Source organism: Callospermophilus lateralis, chromosome 16 (genome assembly GCF_048772815.1).
Source record: "Callospermophilus lateralis isolate mCalLat2 chromosome 16, mCalLat2.hap1, whole genome shotgun sequence".
NCBI classification, from domain to species: Eukaryota; Metazoa; Chordata; class Mammalia; order Rodentia; family Sciuridae; genus Callospermophilus; species Callospermophilus lateralis.
The window spans coordinates 69,932,226-69,954,475 of record NC_135320.1 but is presented as its reverse complement, the minus strand read 5'-3'; the positions used below and the strand labels follow the sequence as shown (position 1 = coordinate 69,954,475).

At 37.6% G+C, this 22,250-nt stretch overlaps 1 pseudogene; it reads left to right on the top strand.

Moving 5' to 3' along the window:
* The first annotated feature begins 387 nt into the window (after window positions 1-387).
* Window positions 388-6,277, top strand: LOC143381964 (grpE protein homolog 2, mitochondrial pseudogene; annotated as a pseudogene).
* Window positions 6,278-22,250: the final 15,973 nt, after the last annotated feature.

Below are 22,250 nucleotides of genomic sequence, written 5' to 3'. Positions count from 1 at the left end.
GTTCAGTGTTTGTTGAATGACTTAATACACAGACAAACAAATGAATAAGCCACATGGGCCTCCAGTATTTCCTTTCCTGTCAACATAACCTAAACCTGATGTTTGCATAGTGTTTAGAGTGAGTGCTCATCAAAAGCAAATCAAGCACAGCTGGAAGATGACGTTATTAAACAAACCAGATTCCAAGAGACCAAAAGGTGCACTGGTTGCATATGTCATGAAAATAAATAAAAACACTTACATGTGAAACCCCAGTTTGAAACTGGAAAAACAAGAGCTTTTTCAGGATACCTATTCGGTCATATTTCTTCATCAGAGGGAATTTGAAATAACCATGATTTGACATATGATCTAAAAAGGGCAGAAATATTACTCAATTGAGGGTCCATGGAGAGCTCATTTTCACAACCCTTCCCAAGAACTCTCACGTCCTTTACGTCACCTCCCTGTGAGGTAAGTGTCAGGATCACCATTATTGTGGATGAGGAAATAAAGACCCAGAGAGTTGAAGGTCTTAAGAACAGACCTTGTGATTCTATATAGATCAGGAGTCAATGGATCATGTATGTCCAGTTATGTCCCTCAAACTCCAGGGTGACAGGCTGTCTCATGAAAGGGTGCCTGAGATGAACTTCAGCTTCTACAAGATTCTTTGATATAACCTTCAAACCCACACCTAATTGTGGATATACCTGAGTTGCTCAATCCCATTCACATAACTGAACACCTCCTGAGTTCATCAAGCACTTACTGTGCTTAGCACATAGTTTGCTTTCTATAAACAGAGAAAGGGATTTAACCCAGAATGACCTGAATGTCCTTCCACAGATGCACCAACAATCATAAGTAATTCCTGGTAAGATTGCTAGGCTAGGTAAAGACTGTACTTCTCAAGGTCTATTTAAGAGAAATTTCAGTAACTAAAAAAGCAGAGATAAACAGTTTAGAAGCAGAGATATTTATTTATTTATTTATTTATTCATTTATTTATTTATTTATTTAAAGTAGTGGGAATTGAACCTAGAACTTTATGCATGCTAGGCAGGTACTTTACCATTGAACTATACTCCTAGCCCTTATAGTGTATTTTATGTGAAAAGCTTGGTTATGAAGTTAAATATAATATTGTTATATACAAACACAAATATAAACACACACCTAATAAAAAGAGAGCAAATGTGCATGCAAAAATACCACCAATGTTTCCTCTGTAGAATGAGATTATGATTGGTTTTTAGTGTCTTCCAAAGACTTAATGTTTTTGATATTTGCTACATGTACATATAAGCCTTTATGTTCAGATTAGAAGTAAATAATCTATGGTGTATAAAAATGTTCTGAACCAGGCACAGTGGCGCATGCCTGTGATCCCAGCTACTTGGGAGGCTGAGGTAGGAGGATCTCAAGTTCAAAGCCAGCTTCAGCAAAAGCGAGGTGCTAAGCAACTCAGTGAGGCCCTGTCTCTAAATAAAATACAAAATAGGGCTGGGGATGTGACTCGTTGGCTGAGTGCTTCTGAGTCCAATCCCTAGTACCTCCCCATCCCCCTCCCCCCCAAAAATAAAACTGTTCTGAGAAGGGAGAGAGAGCAAACACAGGCATTTCATGTTTGTAACTTATGATTTCCTTCACTTCCCTGCAAGGACCAGGATCACCCAGACTCATCTATTCCTTCCAAGAAAAATTAACCAGCTTTCTTGTTTGATTTGAAAAAACATACTTTTCGAACTGCTTCTTCACCAGTCTGATGTATTAGATCATGATCATTCCAATGGCCAGAAGTCCAGGCCCTGGGCTAAGGAACTTCAGCCCCAGCTGGGAGGGTAGCATGCACTTGAAAACCTTTAGTTCTCAGGAGATTTGATTTCTCTGCTGTATCATATTGGCTTCCAAAACAGGAGACAACTGGCCATGTTACTAGGGCTGCTAGTGCTCAGAAACCAGAAATCCATCACAGAGTTTGAGGTCCCTGGCACAGGGCTTTCCAATTTATGGATTTTTAATTGTGAGCAAATGACACCAGGTTTTGACTTACTTCCCTTTGATATTACAATAAAGAAAACCCCCATTTCCAGTAAAAGGATTGGAGTGATCCAAAGAACAGGTCAAGAGAAGCTGTAATGCCAAACTCTGCCCCAGCCTCCCAGACAGCCACACCCTTCTCTGACTACTAAAGTCATTCATTTATTTATTCAGCAAAATGTCCTGAACCCCTGCAAAAACTCAGGCCCTGTGCTAGGTGGGGGAAACATAAAGGCATCCAAAACACAGAGTATGGTCTAAAGACTCACGGCCTATGAGGGATGAAAGCTTAGAAAAAGATGGAGTATAACATAATCTGCAGGGCATTACAGCAGAGGAGTGGACCAAGGTGATGGGGACAAAGAGGAAGAAGATACTTATTCTAAACTGCTATAGATAGCAGGCTTGAGGCAGCTGGACAGTCTCTATGCTCCTGAGGTGGCCCAGGAAGATAGAATGACAAACAGACCCCACAGTTTACACCAACCCAGACACCAGCTGGTTGGAATTAGCAAGAAATCTGCATTGAGAATATGTGCCAGGAAATTTCACTTTACAACTGGTAAATGCATACCATGATTCAAACAAATTGCCAGAACTTGTTTCCAGCAGAGATAATATTTGATGGGATTAGGGTGTTGGAGGAGTGGTGAAAAGTTCTCACTATGTTATATCTACTTTTCTTTATCCTACTGGTGTCTTAGTCTCAGGACTGTAAAACGCAGCAGCTCTTAACCCTGACTGCCCGTTGGATTAACCTGAGGCCATGTTGGAAAATCCTGATGTTCAGGCTCTATGCAGACTATTAGAAGAATGTCATTGGCCATATTTTAAAAGTTCTCCAAATTGTCTTAATCTGAAGCCTGAGTTGAAAACACAAGTGTTATCCCTAACAATCCATGTATAGCAATTTTGAAAAGCTTATTTCTTGGATTGTTGATTAGTTTTGTTGTAAACTAAATATAACCCAGGATCACATAAATCCTCGGTGAATAGTCAAGGTGTCTAACAGCTTATCATCAGCCACATCAACTCAGAACTGATACTGCGAAACCTAACATCTTTAGTTTACTGTATTAGCTGTATTACGACAACTCCATAAACATTATACATGAACAAACTGTAGTGAATATTGAGTCTGATAGGTCAAGAAGGAAGAAAAACAGAAATTTATATATATTGACCAAGTATTGTGAATTAAGCACTTTATGTAAATGCATTTTTTAGTATGCAGATTAATCTTCCACAGTATTTTTGAAACATTAAGTTATGAAATCACATTAGTGGGTCACAACCAGTATTTCTTAAATAAAATGAAAAGGAAAAAGAGTGAACCAAATATAATAATGGGACACATCATTTAATAAAAACTCTGTTTTAATTATACCTGTGTGGATATATGTTTGTGTCTAGCATATTGTATTGTGATATTAAATTGTCTTTCTTATTCCAAGAAATATTTGAAAACCACATCTATAGAGACGATTATTATTAAACCTGGTTTACCCATGCATAGTCCGAGGTTCAGAGATCTTAACGAGCCCACCCATGATCACATGGCTGGCAGTGGCAGAAACCATTTCATGAGCCAATACACTACACTCCCGGAGAATGCAGGCTTTCCTATGAATAAATAAGATATATCTGCAGAGGGAAGACACACACACATGTTAACAATTACTATTTTTAAAATAATACGAGTTTAATGACAGTATTGCAACTTCTCAATTTTATTGTTGGGACTTAACATTTTCCAGACCCACTGATTTATGAACTGTCACAACCCTCGCCACAGTTCCAACCCCAGCTAAGTTTTCTTTTCACTTTCATCACTTCTAAGCTTGATCGGAACTCCTCTACTGTGGGCTCCTTTGGTTTAGAGTTGCTTTCCTTTGTTATCGCAGGCACATCATTTCACCATGAGGTGCCACTGACGCCCTTCCTGGCTCCCCCAGCTTCAGGTGAGGTGCAACCTTCCCAACACTAAACCTGCTAGCCCAGGGCAACACCTGGCCATCTTGGCAGGGCCTACAGGCCGAGGGCTGAGTGGACACATTTGCACATGAGCACTGCACCTGGATAAATAGGACTCACCCTTGTCAGCTCCAAAGACAATATTGCTCTGCCGGATCATTTTACTAGCTACATCCTCAGCCATCTGACAGAGTAATTCCTTCCCCACGCTGTCTGTAAAACCCCAGGAATGCCTCTCATGAGCAAGACAGCCTTCAGAGTGGTTTTGACAATTTGGAAATATTACTAAAGTGATAATTTACTGATTTTCTGTGTTTTTCTTCTTGAGCCTCCTCTGTTTCTTCAAGACCCATAGACTGTTATTTTCACTGTGGCTAAGCAAAGCCCCGATCTTGTCCACAAAATTCTTTAACCTAATGAAAAATGATCAGGCAAAAGTACTCAAACCCACAAAATTGGAGGGAAAGCCCACACAAGGCCACCGCTCGCCATACACTCACAAAGCCAGTGAGGTTTCCACCTGCAGATAAATGTTATTTTGGTAGGATCTGAAGAACATCACGGAATGAGGAGCTGTCACAAAGGGACTGAGTTATGTAGAACAGCTTTGAGAGCAGAACTACCTCTCAGAGTGAACCAACAGCCCTGGCTGCTGAATAAAGAGAGACAGGGTTGAGCTGGGTGCTGTGGTGCATGACTCTAATCTCCGTGACTCTGAAGGCTGAGGCAGGAGGATCATAAGTTCAAGGCCAGCCTGGGCAAATTAATAAGACCCTGTCTCAAAGAGAAAAAGAATTGGGAGTGTAGCTCAAAGAGAAGAGCACTTGCCTAGCATGTGTGAGGCCCTGAGTTCATTTCCCAGTGCTGAAAAAGTCAGGGTGGTGGAGAGAACAGGACTAGTTACCTATCTGTGGAGCGATGCAGAAGAAATACTAATAAGAAAAACAAAGAAAAGAGCATGTGTGTGTGTGAACACACACGTGGCCTCTTGTTGAAAAATTCATAAGAATTTCAAGGTGGTGACAGTAGAGCATTAAAACAAGCATAGAGGGTTACATTTTGGGATCCACACTGGCCCTGTCACTTGTCATTAAACAAAATGAACTCTTCTTCTAACCCAAGCCCTATAATCACGTGTGCCTGTTTTTACACCGACACTCTAGTTGCCATGTTCCGATATAATTATATAACTAACTAGAATAGTTATTTTACATGTGTTGTCATTTAATCCTGACAAAAACCCCCAAAATAAGAACCGCTGTCATTCCCATTTTGCATATGATATGAAGACACCGAAACTTAGGGAGGATATCTTATTTGCCTGAGATAATTTACTAGAAAGTGGCACTCAGCCTAAGTGTGAGGAGACACCTGTCACAGGTGCAAAAAAACAAAACAAAACAACTCAGTTATCAAGAAAAATACTGATTTAATACAATGTTTTAAACTTTTTATGTTGAGGTGACTGTGAGTTCACTTGCAATTGAAAGAAATGATAACTACCTTTTTTCTTTTTTTATTTGTTCTTTTTAGTTATACGTGACAGTAGAATGCATTTTGGCATATTATGCATACACAGAGTATAACTTATTCTAATCAGGATCCTGTTCTTGGCCTCCTGGCCTCACATAGCAGTTCTTTTGGCAGTTTGTTGGTGAGGTAGAGAAATGATCAGGAAGGAAAAAATGATGCCTTCTGGGTCTGGCTGCACCCAATCAGCACTGCCACCCGGAGAACTGCTGGTGAAGACTGCAGTTCTGAGGAGCCTCCTGATGAGCTTGGGCTCTCTCTTGCTGAACGAGCCTTAAAGCCAAAAGCTGTTAAACGGGAGAAGGAAGTCCAGGATTTAACACTGAGATACCAGACAGCTGTAGCTGATTGTGAAAACGTAAGAAGAACCCAGAGACGGGTGGAAGACGCCACGATATTTGGAATCCAGAGTTTCTGTAAGGACTTGGTGGGAGTAGCAGACATTCTGGAAAAGACAACTGAGTGCATTTCTGAAGACACAAAACCTGGGGACCCGAAGTTCACTCTGGAGAAAGTCTTCGGACTATGGTTACTTTGAGAAGCAAAGCTGAGAAGTGGGTTTGCCAGCTTGGCCTGGAGAGATGACTCCATTGGTGACACACAGGATCCTCATGAGCATGAACTCATCATGTGCCAGCTGGTGTCTGGGTACAACCTGGCACGGTGGCATCAGCAAGGCAAGATGGCGACAGACTTCATGGCCGTACTTAGACTTACTCAAGTGGCAGTCGAGTCTCAGACAAGATTATGAACCCGCCATGAAGAACTGAAGGTTCTCCCAGAGAACAGTCACCTGTGTTTCCTTTATTTATCAAACTAGGTTTGTATTGTACATGAGGCACTTCATGTGACTTGATTTGGATTTAGTCATACTGGCTTTATTTCTATGATACTCTCTTGATATCATGAGACCTGCTTGGTCTCATCAGAAGTCTTGCCATGGAGCATTTGAACAATGTGACAAGTGTTTCTATGGCCCTTGTCAAAATATGTTTATAAAAGTTATTTTTAAATTGGTACTTTGATGACTTTGAATCCAAAATCCTCTTCTTAACCGTATATTTTCAACTAGTGGTTGAAATTAGTACAGTATTTTGTACAGTGTCTTGTATTTTGTGGGAAAAGAGGACAGCATGGATTGGTCCCAATATTTGGGTATTTAGATGATAAAGCTTTACACTTGTATATGTTTAGATTATTTGGATTGGTTTTTATATACATAGATTTTTCAGGATTTCTCCTTTTTGTTTTATTCTTTTCTGTTTAACCATCTTTTGTCCTTATAATCCCTTGCTAGGCTTCATACTTGCTTTGTTTGGGAAACCAACCCCTTTCCAATTCCATTTGGAAGGCAGGGAGCATCAGAAAATTCAAGATACCTACATCCCTTTAAAGCAAGCAATTATTTTTTAGCTTCACTAGGCATACAATAATTTCAGGTAAACTGAGGCAGCACCAACAACTAATGACAGACATTTTGGAAAAGCCTGTATTGGTAATTGAGTCTATATTGGTAACTACCTATAACCGCTTATTCCACCAGCCCCAACTCCTATGTCCTATTGGTTAAATTTGCCTTAGGATCCTAGATTAGATTATGAGGAAAAGTGATCAGGACAAAAATGTTACATTCCCACAATTTCTCATTTCACTTGGTAATGCTGAGTTTTTGTTTGTTTGTTTGTTTTGTTTTGTTTTGTTTTGTTTTTTGCTTTAATTGGTGCTAACAAATCACTGCCTCTCTTACATTGACAAACTTCTTTTGTTTGTTTTGTTTTTGCAGTGCTGGAGATGGAACCCAAGATCTCATGCATGCTAGACAAGTGTTCTGCCACTGTGCTATATCCCCAAGCCAGATAAGCTTAAATCCCTAGTTTTTGTATCCATCTTAAGTCATATTTGTATAAAACATTTAGCTTCCTTCTTATGTATTAACCTCCTAAAGTTAATGGATCTATATGGAGTTTTTTTAGTCTTACAACTGGTATTATATAAAAGATATGTCTAATAAATGACTTAATGAAGAAGAATAATAATAAAAGGATACTGTTCTTGTGGTTGTACACAATATGTACACAATGTCACCTGTGTTTCCTTTATTTATTAAACTAGGTTGTATACCTAGTGTGTGTATTCAAATACAAGGCTAGGAAATCTATGAGCAATTAACTCTACTGCATTTCCTATTTTCATTCCCATCCCTTCCCTTCATTCCCCTTTGACTAATCCAATGAACTTCTCTTCCCCACCCCATGTATTGTGTGTTAGCATCCACATATCAGAGAGAACATTCAGCCTTTGGTTTTTTGAGATTGGCTTAATTCACTTAGCATGATAGTCTCCTGTTCCATCCATTTACCTGGAAATACCATAATTTCATTATTCTTTATGACTGAGGGATATTCCATTGTGTATACATACCGCATATTCTTGATCCATTCATCTGTTGAAGGGCACTAGGTTGGTTCCATAGCTTGGCTATTGTGAATTGAGCTGCTATAAACATTGATGTAGCCACATCACTGTCGTATGCTGATTTCAAGTCCTTTGGGTATATTCTAATGAGTAGAATAACTGAGCCAAATGGTAGTTCCATTCCAAGTTTTCTCCATACTGCTTTCCATAGTGGTTGCACCAATTTGTGGTCTTACCAACAATGTTTGAGTGTACCTTTATCCCTACATCCTCACCAACATTTATTGTTAATTGTATTCTTAATAATTGCTATTCTGACTGGAGTGAGATGGAATCTCAGTGAAATTTTAATTTGCATTTCTCTAATGTTGAACATTTTTTCATATATTTTTTGACCATTTGTATTTCTTCTCTGAAGTGACTGTTCAGTTCCTTTGCCCATCTATTGATTGGGTTGTTTTCTTTTGTTGTTGTTTTTATGAGTTTTTTTGTTTGGTTTGGTGTTAAAGTTTTTTGAGTTTTTGTATAACCTGAAGATTAATACTCTGTCTGAGGTGCAAGTAATAAATGTTTTCTCCATTCTGCAGGCTCTATGTTCACATTCTTGATTGTTTCCTTTGCTGTGAAGAAGCTTTTTAGTTTGATACTGTATTCATTTATTGGTTCTTTATTGTACTTCTTGTGTTTTCCGAGTTCCTAAGGAAGTCAGTTCCTAAGCTGACATGATATAGGGTTGGACCTACTTTTTCTTCTAGTAGTAGCTTCCTTTTTCTTAGTTTATTCCAACAATGACACTTTGTAAAACCACAGTCTAATATCACAATGAGGATATAAATATTAATAGATCAAGATACAAAAGATTTTCATGCTCACAAACATTTCTCATGTTCTTCTTTTATAAATACTTCTGAACCTCTAAATTCACTCCTGTAATCCCCACCTGCTCTGGCATCATCCATCCATCCCACCTTTAGTCTGAAAGATCCCCAGAGTGCTACCTCCCTCTTAACAATTAGAAGGAAAATGTGGTGAGATCCATTCCCTGAAATACCTTGTTGTGTCTCTGATATAATTTTCACTCTGGTAATATTTATATTTGTTGTAAAGAAAATCCATTGCAGAACATTTTTGTTAACGTGGAGAATGTTGTCAGGGTGACTGTTCCTTCTTAAATCCTCTCTAGAGCTACATAATACTGTCACTTCCCAAATTCTAGGCTATAGATGCTGCTCTGACCCCTTGTAGCACTGTTGTTTGCCTAACACTAACCCTGTACTCCATACCCCCATGTCCTCTTTCCTAATAGAATTGTATTTTTATTTTTATTCCTCCTTCTGTGAGCATCCTATTTTTCTAGGGAAGCTAGCTTTATCTTTGAACCAGAAAGTATATCTTTATTTGTCTAAGCCAGTTAGGTGGACCTATTTACTTCGGGTGCAGACACGGGCATATGAAATAATTTGGGCCCAGGAAATATGAGAACTCATGACCTGGGACTCCTGTGGCCATCTTGCTGTCCCTCAAAGCCAACACATATAGAGGGAGATAGAATCAAAAGAATTTTAGGAAGATGGACATGGAGCCCAGACATCCAATGGCTACAGTAGCCCTCGCTCTGAACAAGTGTTAGTTGAGAGAATCAGTGCCCTCCTTATTTAATCTGGTTGCATTGTGAGTTTTACTACTTGCAGTTGAAGCCATCTTACCTGACTACCTAAGATTTGAACCCAGGTACAGAGGAGTCTATGCCCTTTCTCACTGTATCACAGTATAGGAATATCTGATCTCAAAAGCCCTATTATCTCTCTATTTATCCATATTTATATTAATTGTATCCGCAGCTTATTTTAAATTCATTCTTTTCCTCTGCAAATTCTTAGTTTTTCCTTCCAGGTGATACTCGAGGTTGGACATTTCCCTGGCTCGCAACAGTAATGAAAACCATATGCTGCTTAATAGGCCGGGCATCACAGCAGGCCCAGATGCAAGTCCCCACAGGTGATTTATGTACAATGGGGAAAAATCCTCACAGGTAATCAACAAAATGACATCACAGTATGTTGGCTTCACCCTTTTCTGCCCATTGTGTTACCAAAATCACAAACATATGGGAGGACAAATGAGCTGATTGTCTGGGGTGGGCCAGGCAGGGACAGAGCCCAACACTAGATTTGCTTGGCCAGGCCATATTTTCCTGAGGTGCTTTAGACAGCATATGGATGATGCAGCTGCAGATCTTCACTCTTCTGGTTTGACTACCCCATGATGCAAGAAACTGCCACGCAACGATGGTTGGTATGAGTGTGGGGCTCAATGTTCCTGGAGCTGCTTGTTTCGCTGTCTCACTGAGCCATGCTCACCTGTTCCCCCCTACTGCTACAACACTTGATTGCTGGTCAGTCAACACAGGCTTTGTCAACACCCACAAAAATCAAAGGACAGAAAAAGGCTGATACTACAATAGTGCCTCTATGGGCATGCAAGCCCCTGGTTATTGTTACATTGCAGATGATTCCTGATGATCGGGTCCTGCACTTCTAACAAGCTCCTAAGTATAACTGATGCTGCTGGCCTGTGGGCCACACTCTGAGTAAGGTCCCTAATCAGTAAGACCTGATTTTGAATTCCCTGAGATTAAATCCATGCCTTGATGAGAAGAATTTACTTCTTGTAAGTTGGCTTGGTTTGACCTAGTTAAACAGAGTCTGGCCAGCTAGTCCCTCTCCAGTGGTTGAAATCATGACGTGGTGGGGGTGGGGAGAGAGGTGAAAACTTCAGTGAGAGAACATAAAAAAAAGATATGAAGAGGGATATTACCTGGTACTATTGAAATTCTGGGTTTCGGTGGTTCCTGAAGCCCTGTAGAATCCTGTGGAGACTTCCTTAACGTTTCATCAAGTTGTTGAAGACAATAATTTCCTTCATTTGCTTACCTGGCTAGAATTGGATTTCTATTACTTATAAGCAAGATTCCTAACACATACAAATTATAATGCAATGGCTAAATAAATTATGACATGACCCTATAGAAGAATTATGCAGCTGTCAAAAAGCATTTGGAAAAATACATTGGGATAGATAAATAACGCAAGGTTAAAGGAAAAAGGCATAAATACTAATGTAGGTACATAGAATCATTTGAATTATATAAATTCTTGAAGAGTATTGAGTCAATCCCAAAACAAAAATCGTTGTGGTGAACTGTATAATGGGTCCCCAAATATACCAATGTCCTAATCTCCAGAACCTGTAAATGTTACTTTACATAGCAAAAAAAGACTTGGCCAATATAATTAAGTTAAGGATATTTGAATAGAAAGGTTATCTTGGATTATGTGGGTTGGCCCAATATAATCACACCAGTCTTTACAACAAGAATGCTGGAGGAGTCAGAGAAAAAAGGGATATAATGACAGAAGCAATTGGAGTGATGTGCTTTGAAGATGAAAGAGGAGGTTACAAGTCAAGGAACATGGATAGCAATGAGACACTAAAGAGGCAAGGAAACAGTTTTTCTCCTAGAGCCTCCAGAAGGAACCAGCCCTGTCCACACCTTGACATTAGCCCAGAGAAGTCAGTTTCAGACCTCTGACTTCTAGAACTGTAAAGAGAATAAACCTGTGTTACTGTAAACCTGCTAAATGTGTGTTAATTTGTTACAGCAGCAATAGTAAACTAATATACAGTAGTTGTCTCTGTAATTCCCATATGTTACTTTCATAAGACAAAAATTAAAGAAGGAATTAGCATAGCTTGCTATAAGATATATCATTAATAATACTTTACATTTGTATTATTATTATTATTTTATTATTTTTCCAATAATACTTTACATTTTAGCATAGCTTGGTTATTGTTGTTTTCTAGATCACAATGTAATCCAATTTCAACACATTTCAGGAAAAGGTTACCCTTTACTAATAGAATTCTGACCATATCATTCTTTTAGTAAAACTCTTGGTTTCTGCTATTAATATTCAACAGATGACTGAACAAAGTATATTTACAAGATCAATCCCTGATGAAAACCAAAAGCCCCAATGATAGACCCAAATCACAGAACACATGGAAGGCAAACTCAAGGCTCAACTTGGAATTCCCCCACTTTCCTCTGTGTATTCCCAGGACTGAGTCGCTGGGATTACATTTGAAATCATCAGGAACAAGGGGGGTGGGGGAAAGTGACAGCAGTGTAGTGTAATATTAAAAGGCTTGAAACTCTAAACACTGTTCATGAAGCAACCAAACAATGCTGAAGAGTCCTGATGGGACATCCATCCCCAGCCTCAGGATCACTGGCTCCTCCCCCAGCCCTCATAGCCCTCTGTGTGCCTTTTTTCTATCATATTTATCCCAGGCTACAGTAATTATCTGTTTACGCATCCATCTCCCCAGCTAGATGGATTTCCTCTAGGGTAGGAATAGTATCTTATTCCTCTTTGATTTCCTAGCCTGAAACAGCACCTGGCATAGACAGGCACTTACTTAATAAATGTTTGTTGAATTAGATTAAATTGAATCCTGGCCTTAGCGGCAGAACCTTAGAACTCTTACCCAAGATAATAAAAATTCAACTTTCATGATTCTATCTTCAAAGAACTTACTAAAGTGGAACAACATGACATCTTGACCAAATCTCTCCTGGGTTTTGGGCAAACATGAGATTCTTCTAGAGGAAACCTGTCAATCTCTGTTTAACTTGAGTTAGATTTCAAAGGGCAACGTTCAGGCAGGACCCTGGACATCCAAATGAATTCATGATGCGTGGGATCCCTATTCAAGTCCCCTGGTTGTTCTTCCCCTGGATTGAGTGAAGCCAGACCAATGCTGGTTGATGACAACTCTATACTTTACTCCTCAAGATGCTTTGCTGAATGTGGTTGGTGGTACAAAAATCACTTCTCAAATTCTTGCACTTTCTCAAAAGGCCACTAAAGTAGATGCCTAGAGTTCTTTTAGCATGTCATAGGATATAAGGATTTGGGCTTTGGAATCTTGTTAATCTGGTTTTAAATCCCTTCTGTAGCCTTCAATAGCTGAGAAATATGGTATGTGTTATTTTGTCTATTTGAGCTTCAGTTCTATCATTCAGAAAGTAAAGATAAATTATCTACATATTGGGATTGTTCTGTACTTACATAAACCATGTAACATAGCAAACTCAAAAAGTCATAGTTGTTATTATCATGAATTATTATCCACACAAGTGGCTCCAGACATGGTAAGATCTGATGCTGCAGACACTCAGCTATCCTAGATTCGGAATACATATCTCCCTAGGAATTTTTTCTTCCATATAGTCCCATCTAGAATGAGGTCATAAAGACAGATGGTCCCATGTAGGTCCACACATCTTCCACCATCAGGTAGAAAATTCATTCCTGTTAACCAAATAACTCCTGCATTCATTTGGACTGATCTTACGCATATCCATGCAATCTTCTTCCTTCTAAAACTAAACCTTTTTAACCTCTAACCTGCAGCCATTCCTTACCAAAAGTCACCAATATTTTAATCTTAAAATCTCAAAGTACCACAGCTGAGAAATTTCTTTTTCTAACCAGGATAAACTAACAGGAGCCAGAGTTAGTAATTTATTAGTAATCACACCTGCAATTACTAATAAATAAGACAAGTATGTAAAGCAATGGTTTTCAAGATATTGGACTTCAGCAACACAGGAGTATGTTACCTGAGAGGTAGAAACAAATGAGATGATTCCCTATGATTGCTGCGGCTTTCTGCCTCAGGAGAATTCCAAACTGCAGAGCATGGAAGGGACCATGGAGAGCCCATCAGACTCCTTGAGATGAAAAGATTAAGTTGGGAGCCCAGAGAGGATAAGGTAACCACAGTTCCCAAAACAGTACCAGAGGTGTATTAGCCATAGAGAGGGACCCTGGGAGATCTGCAAAGGTCATCCCTTGAGTCTTCAGCTGAGAAGTATTGAGCACCAGTATAGAAGGAAATAACCAGAGATTGAAAAAGAACCACTGAAAGCATAATAAAGAATAATACTTGGATTTAAAACAAGGCTAAGAAATAGCTCCTGTTCTGACCAGCCAGAATTCAGAGTATCGGGTGCAGGAGGTTGGATATACCCTTAAAGGATATACCCTTAAAAGCAGCTCAGAATTGCCCTGATCACACTTAACAAAGTTTAAGAAAACCTCAGATTGTTGAATTGTTTCCAAGTAATTCAACTGCGTTTAAAAATATATATATATTTAGCAACAAGGTGCAATTTCCAATGTCTAGCATTGAAATATAACTTTCAGGCTTTCAAAGAAGCAGAAAATATATTCTATGATAATAGGAAAACCATTGAATAAAAGCAGACACATTAATGACACAGGTACAGAATAGTAAAGAGAGACAATAAAACAGTTACAGGAAAGAAATATGAAGCATATTCAGAAGAAATATGCAAAAAATTTAAAGACCTCATGCATCTAGAAATGAAAATTACAACATCTAAAATGAAAACCCAAACAAACAATTTAATGAAAGTAACAGCAGATTAGACCTTGCAAAAAATAAAATGAATGTGTCTGGGTTTATTGGCTTATGCCTGTAATTCCAGTGCTTGAGACAGGAGGATCACAAGTTCAAAGTCAGCCTTTTAGCAAGGCCCTAAGCAACTCAGTGAGACCCTGTCTCAAAATAAAACATAAAAAGGGCTGGGGGGAAAATAGATAATATGAATAGTTATCTCCTTAAAATATTGAATTTGTAGTTTAAAACATTTCCACAACAAAAACATTAGCCACAAATAGAGCAAAGGGTAAATTCCACAAAATCCTTTCAAAAAGTTATCACAAATTCTTTCAAAAATTCAAAGAGGAAGGAACCTTTCCAAAATACTTCTGTGATATCATAATTACACTCATATTAAAACCAGACAATGATAAAGCACGAAAAAAATTCATAGTAATATCTCTCATGCACCTAGAGGCAAAAATTCTTAACAAATTATGGCAAATGGAATCAAACAATATATAAGAATGAATATATCATATATATCATAATGAAGTGGGGTTTACCCCAAGTTTTAAAAAGAGAAATTTTACCATCATAACCAACAGATGTAATACAAGTATTTGACCAAAATCTAACCACAATTCTTTTTGTTGTTGTTCCCATTTTATTTTTTCCACATTTTTATTGGTGCATTATAGTTATACATAATGGTGGAATTTGCTGTTACATATCCATACAAGCACACAATATAACAACATGATTTGGACCATATCACTCCCCAGCCCTTCCTCCATTCCCCCTGCTTGGTCCCTTTCTTCTACTGATCTCCCTTTGATTTTCACGAGATCTTTCACCACCTTTCTTTTCCTTTTTCCTCTTTAGTTTCTGCATATGAGAGAAAGCATGTGATCCCTGACCTTCTGAGTTTGACTTATTTTGCTTAACATAATGTTCTCAAGTTCCATCCACTTCCTGAAAATGACATAATTTTATTTTTTATGACTGAATAAAACTCCATTGTGTATGAATACCATAACCCAAATTACTGATTGACTGAATTATGTGTGTGTATATACAAATATGGCACAATGAATACTACTATTGTGTAAAATTATAATTCATTAATTAAAGTTTTTTAATAAAAATTCTCAGCAAGTAATAAATAAAAAGGATTTGCTTAAATGGATAAATGTTATGTATAAAGGATAAGTTGATAAATAAATCACCACTTCTATATTAGAAATTCTAGTCAAAGCAATTAGATAAAAGAATGAATTAAAAGACATAAAAATAGGAAAGGAAAAAGTTAAATTATCATTATTTTCAGATGATGTAATCCTATACTCAGAAGATCCAAAAAACTCCACCAGAAGACTGCTAGAGCTAATAAATTCAGCAAAGTAGAAGGTTACAAAATCAACATACAAAACTCAATAGCTTTTTATGCATCAATAATGAATATGCTGAGAAAGAAATTAGGAAAACAATCCCATTCATAATAGCCTCAAAAACAAAAACAAAACAAAACCCTAGAAATAAATCTACAAAGAACAACCTGATAAGGAATGTTTCAATTAAATGATTTAACAACTATAACATATATGTTATATATAGTGAAAATTATATATATAATGAAAATTATAGAACTTTGAAGAAAGAAATTGAAGAAGACACAAGAAGATGGAAAAAAGTTCCCATGTTCATGGATAGGCAGAATTAATATGGCTAAAATGGTAATACTACCAAAAGCAATACACAGATTCAATGCAATTTCCACCAAAATACCATGACGTTCTTCACAGAACTAGGAAAAAATGGTTTCAAAATTCATTTAGCAGAATAAAAGGCTCAGAATAGCCAAATCAATTCTTTTTTAAAAAAATATTTTTTGGTTGTTGATAGATCTTTATTTTTATTTATTTATACATGGTGCTGAGAATCAAACCCAGGGCCTCACACATGCCAAGCAAGTATACTACCACTGAGCCACAGTCACAGCCCCTATCCAATCAATTCTAAGACAAAAAAAAAATAAAAAATCTTGGAGCATTACAATATCTGACTTCAAATTATACTACAGAATTACAATAACAAAAACTGTATGATACTTGCATAAAAATAGACCTATAGAGCAGTTGAGCAGAATAGAAGACACAGAGAAAAATCCACATATCTACAGTCATTTGATCTTTGACAGGTGCCAAAAACATACATCGAAGAAAATACATTTTTGAAAAATGGTGCTATGAAAACTGGTTGTCCATATGTCAAAGGATGAGAATGAGACTAGATCCTTATCTCCCACCATGCACAACAGTCAACTAAAAATGGGTCAAAGACCTAGAAATTGGACCAGAATTTCACACAACTCCTAGAAGAAAATGTAATGTTAACACTCCAACAGATAGGCACAGGCAATGACTTTCTCAAGAGAACTCTTAAAGCTCAGAAAATAATGCCAAGAGTTAATAAATGGGATAGCATCAAACTTAAAAATTTCTTCACAGCAAAAGAAACAATTAAGAATGTGAAGAGAAAACCTACAGAATGGGAGAAAATCTTTGCTAGCTACTCTTCTGAGATAGGATTAATATTAGAATACATAAAAAACTCAAAAAAATTAACAACAAAAAAAAAATAATTCAATAAATGGACAAATGAACTAAACAGCCACTTTTCAAAAGTATTATAAATGGCCAATGAATATATGAAAAAATGCTCAACATCATAAGCAATTAGAGAACTGCAAATCAATACTACACTGAGATTTTTATCTCACTCCAGTTACAAAGGCAGCCACCAAGAACACAAATAATAACAAATGCTAGACAGGATGTGAAGAAAAAGAACAATTTTACACTGTTGGTAGAATTGTAAATTAGTAGATGCACCATGAGGAGTTTCCTCAAAAGACTAGGAATGGAACCACCAATTGACCCAGCTATACCACTCCTCAGTATTTATTCCACAGAATTAAAGTAATCATACTATAGATATACCTGAATACCCATGTTCATTCACAATAGCCAAACTATAGAACCAGACTATGTGTTCATCAATGACTGAATGGATAAAAAAAAATCTGGTATATATACATAATAAAGTTTTTATTCAGAAGAATAAAATTGCCAGGTGTGGTGGCACACATTTGGAATCCCAGTGACTCGTGAGGCCATCAGCAACTTAGTGAGATAGTGTCTCAAAAAAATAAATAAAAAGGTTGGGAATGTGACTCAGTAGTTAAGTGTCCCTGGGATCGATACCCTCCCTGTACAGAAGAAGAAGGAGGAGGAGGAGAAAGAATGAAATTATGTCATTTGCAAGAAAATAGATGGAACTTGAGAACATTATGTTAAGCAAAATAAGCCACAGAAAGTCAAGGTCATATATTTTCTCTCGTATGTGGAAACTAGAAAGGGAAAAGGAGGGGAAGGTGGTGAAGGATCTCATGAAAATCAAAGGGAGATTAGTAGAGGAAAGGAACAAAAGGATGGGACAGGGCAAGTGAAGGGGAGTGATATTGACCAAATTATGCTGTTATATTGTATGCATGTAAGATTATGTAACAAATTCCACCATTATGTACAATTATAATGCACCAATAAAAATTGTGGAAAAAAGAAAGGAGGAGAGTGAGGTAAGAAGAAAACTTATAGCTAATGTAATGCTTAATAATGAAAAACAGAATCGTTCCCCCTGTGGTAAAGAATCCACTCTCATCACTTCCATTCAAAATTGTAGTGGAGATTCGAACCAATATAATAAGGCAGAAAACAAACAACATCAATCTAGATGTTGTTTGAAAAATGCAAAGTAGAAAGTTACAAAATCAACATACAAAACTCAATCTAGAAAATTAAATGAAACTGTCTTAATTGCAGACAACATGATCATCTATGCAGAAAATCCAATGGAACTGGAATGAGGCCACTAGAACTAATAAGTGAGTCCAATAAGATTACAGGATGCCATATCAATATGCATAAATCAATTGTATTTATATGCACAAGCCATAAACAAGTCAAAATTGAAATTTATAAAATTTACACTATTCATAATAGCATCAAAAATATGAAATATTTTAGGGATAAATCTAACCAACACAACTCCTGCACTCTAAAAACAAAAACATTGCTGAAAGAAAAATTAATGGACACCTAAATAAATGGAGAGAAAAACTGTGTTTATGGGGTAGATAACTCAATATTGTTAGTATCAAGTCTCCTAACTCTTCTATAATTTCAACACAATATTAATGAAAACCCCAGTAGTTTTTGTTTGTTTGTTTGTTTTGTTTTTTGCAGAAATTGATCAGTTTTTATAATTTAATTAGAAAGCAGAGGACTAAGAATGGTCAAAACAACTTAAAAAAATAATAAAGTTGAGGACTTACATTACTTGATTTCCAGATTTACTATAAAGCTGCAATAAGCAAGAAAGTATGGTATTGTTGGGTAGGTTAGTCAGCCATGGACAGATGGGGAAAGGAAGGACAATGAAGGGCAGTAATGTACAGGGAAGACATCAGACATAAACATTAACAAAAATCCAAAACTGAGACCACAGGGAGCCCTTGTTGGGCAGGCAAGTATCTGGAGAATGCGAGCCAGAATTTCCAACCTTCCCCAAGCCATAGATAATTATAATCCTTTAAGGCAAACATTACTTAAAATCTTGGGAAACCTTATCAAAGCAAACAAACTTCTGGAAAATGGGAACCTATCCCAACCTAGTTAATGATAATCCCTTAAGAGAACTACTATTTCTAGATCATGTCACCACTCTCTCTTGAGACCAGGTAGCCACAACCCTTCCTTATCACTGAAATTTTGTCAAAACTACTCCAACCACCCCTGAGACCAGAACATCAATACCCTCACAGAGAAAGTTTGCCAAGGCCTATTCAGAGTGTAATAAACTTATAAAGTGACCATGCGAAATTGAGGCAAGAACAAGGAGACTCAAAACCCTTAACCACCCTGCCTTTTATCAGGGCCATGTTAACCTCCCTGAGTCGACCTGTTCAGTCTGTCCTGAGCATCTATGCCCAACACCTTCTAACAAACTCTGCACAAATCAATTGAAATTCTTCCTGCAAGATAGCAAGAACTTGTGGATACAGAGTCCCAAGGTCACTCTGCTCCACAGGAATCCTCCTCTGCATCATTATTAGCATTAGGATAGACAAATACATTGATAGAACAGAACAAACAGTCCAGAAATTGACCAACACATTGATTTTCAATTGATTTTTTTTTTTGAATGTGCAAAGGGAATTTAGTGGAGAAAAGAGTCTATTAACCAAATGGTGCTGGGAAACTTGTATATCAATGTGCATTGTTTGACTGTACTGTCATTGAATTCTCAGTGACAGTTCTATGACTGCTTTCCCAATAGTAAGACTGCTGTCTATAACTCTATTCAGGTATTCACCACCATTATGATGCCATAGAAGCTCTACTTCTCTCCTAAGTACAGTCATACAGTCATCAGTCTTCCTTGGGATTTCTGAAGGGAGCAGAGGGAAGATCTAAGCATATAGAAGAGGTCACAACTCAAGTATCTGTAGGAGTCAGGCAAGGGACAAGTGAATGAGACAAATTGTGAAGGGTTCTTGTCCCTTCTAAAGGGCCACTGTGGCCAGATCATCAAGTATTTTTTATTTTTTTATTTTTCTTGGTACTGGAGATTGAATCCAGGGGTGCTTAGTCACTGAGCCACATCCTCAGCAACACCCCTTTTAAAATTTTCTTATTGTTTTTGAAACAGGGTCTTGCTAAGTTGTTGAGGCTGGCTTTGAACTCGTGATCCTCTTGCCTCAGCCTCCTGAGTTGCTGGGATTACAGGAATGTACCACCATGCCTGGCTCACAAAAGTTTTACGTTTCAGTTATAAATTTATATTTGTTTGCAAAATTCCACAATGTTTAAAACATGTATGGAACTAGGTCAGCATGTTTTCAATGCCATTCAGAATCAGAAGAGCACATCCTTCAGGGCTTAGTGCATGTCACTTCTTTTGGAAATGTTCCCTAATTTCCCAAATCCAACTTTCTGATACCTCTACACATCTCAATCCTGGCACCTACCAAACTATTTCAAGTGTTTTATTTTGTTGGTTTTCTGGTGTCAGGATCAAACCCGTGGCCTTACTCAGGCTAGGCAAGTGCTCTATTATGGAACTATAATAGAGTTATTATTATTTTTTATTCTTCTGTCACCCCCAAGATCCTGTAACACTGGTCCACTTTGTGCTTTGAATATAGCCCTTGCTGCTCTGCCACTGCAACTTATTTTTAAAATGGACATGTTTCTTTCTCTTCCTCTCTCCCCACTCCTACCTAATCTCTCCCCCTTCCTAATCTCCATGACTAGGCAGATTTTAGGCAGGTTTATCTGTCCTTGAATACACACCCACCATAGGAACAAAGTAATCCAGACTTTGGGGATGGCACCAGATGATCTCAGAAATGACTATCTCCCAAATAAACAAGTGAATTTTAACTCCAACAAACATGTGGAATGTAACCTTTGAATCACCTCTTTAAAAACCTCTGGGACAGGAGTCCCCTGTTTTCCTCCTTTGCTCGCAAAGCAATAAACCTTCTTTTTCCTTTTTCTCAAAACCACATCCTCATTATTGGATTGGCATCAGGGACAAGGACTGAGCTTTCAGTAACACTGATAGGGTAGAGGTGATGACTTGGATACCACAAAACTCCAGTGCCTAATCCAACATCTGGCAAATTGATATTTATGGATGAATAGATGAGCACACACATCCCAAGCTCTTCATTTTCACCTTAGCTAGGCTTTCCCTTCAAAGGTAGAAATTTATGAGGTCCTCCACATGGTCCCTCTAGAAAATGTTGTAGTAGTTTTCTAAATTATAGACATATTTTTTTTTAAAACAGCCATTTCCACAGAAAAATAATTTGGTGGGAAGTACTGTGAAATGAATTTAGGGGCACTCAACCACTGAGTCACATCCCCAGCCCTATTTTGTATGTTGTTTAGAATAGAGTCTCACTGAGTTGCTTAGTGCCTCGCTTTTGCTGAGGCTGGCTTTGAACTTGAGAACTCCCTGTCTCAGCTTTCCAAGCCCCTGGGATTACAGGTGTGCATCACTGTGCCTGGTGAAAAATAATTTTTAAAAAAAGAGTAAACAGAAACACAAAAATCGTATTTTCTTTCTCTCAGCTCTATTCTATTGCCAACAGTTTTTTGAGTGTTGCTTTTGCTCTCTATGAATTTATATATCATGTATATCTAAGTGATGTGTGTGTTGTGTATACATATATCCACATGCATCTTTTGTTGTTTTAAAGATACATGTGACCGATTGGATAGAGAGAAAGGATGGGAGAGGAGGGGAGGAGTAGGGAGGATAGGAAGGGCAGCAGAATAGAATAGACAATAAGATTGATGTATGTAATTCCATGTATGTATCATATATCAAAATGCATTCTACTGTCATGTATGACTAAAAAAAATAAATAAAAATTAAAATAAAAAATAAAGATATATGTGACCATACTGTAATATGTTCTGATACTTGCTTTTTACCTCACATGCCTTAAACTTCTTTCTGTAGCAATGTACATATCCTTGCCTCAGTTATCCTAATGGCTACATAGAATTCAATAGAATAAATATCTGCCATGTCTTATTTCACCTTTCCCCTATTGAGGACATTTAAGATATCAACTTTCATTTTCCAAGTCACATTTTTGTGTTTTGTAATGTGTAATGCATCTCTGGATTTCAGTCATGCTTTCCTACGCCCTCTCCTCTGCAGACCAGTCATTGAGAGCAATCACTTAACAACCC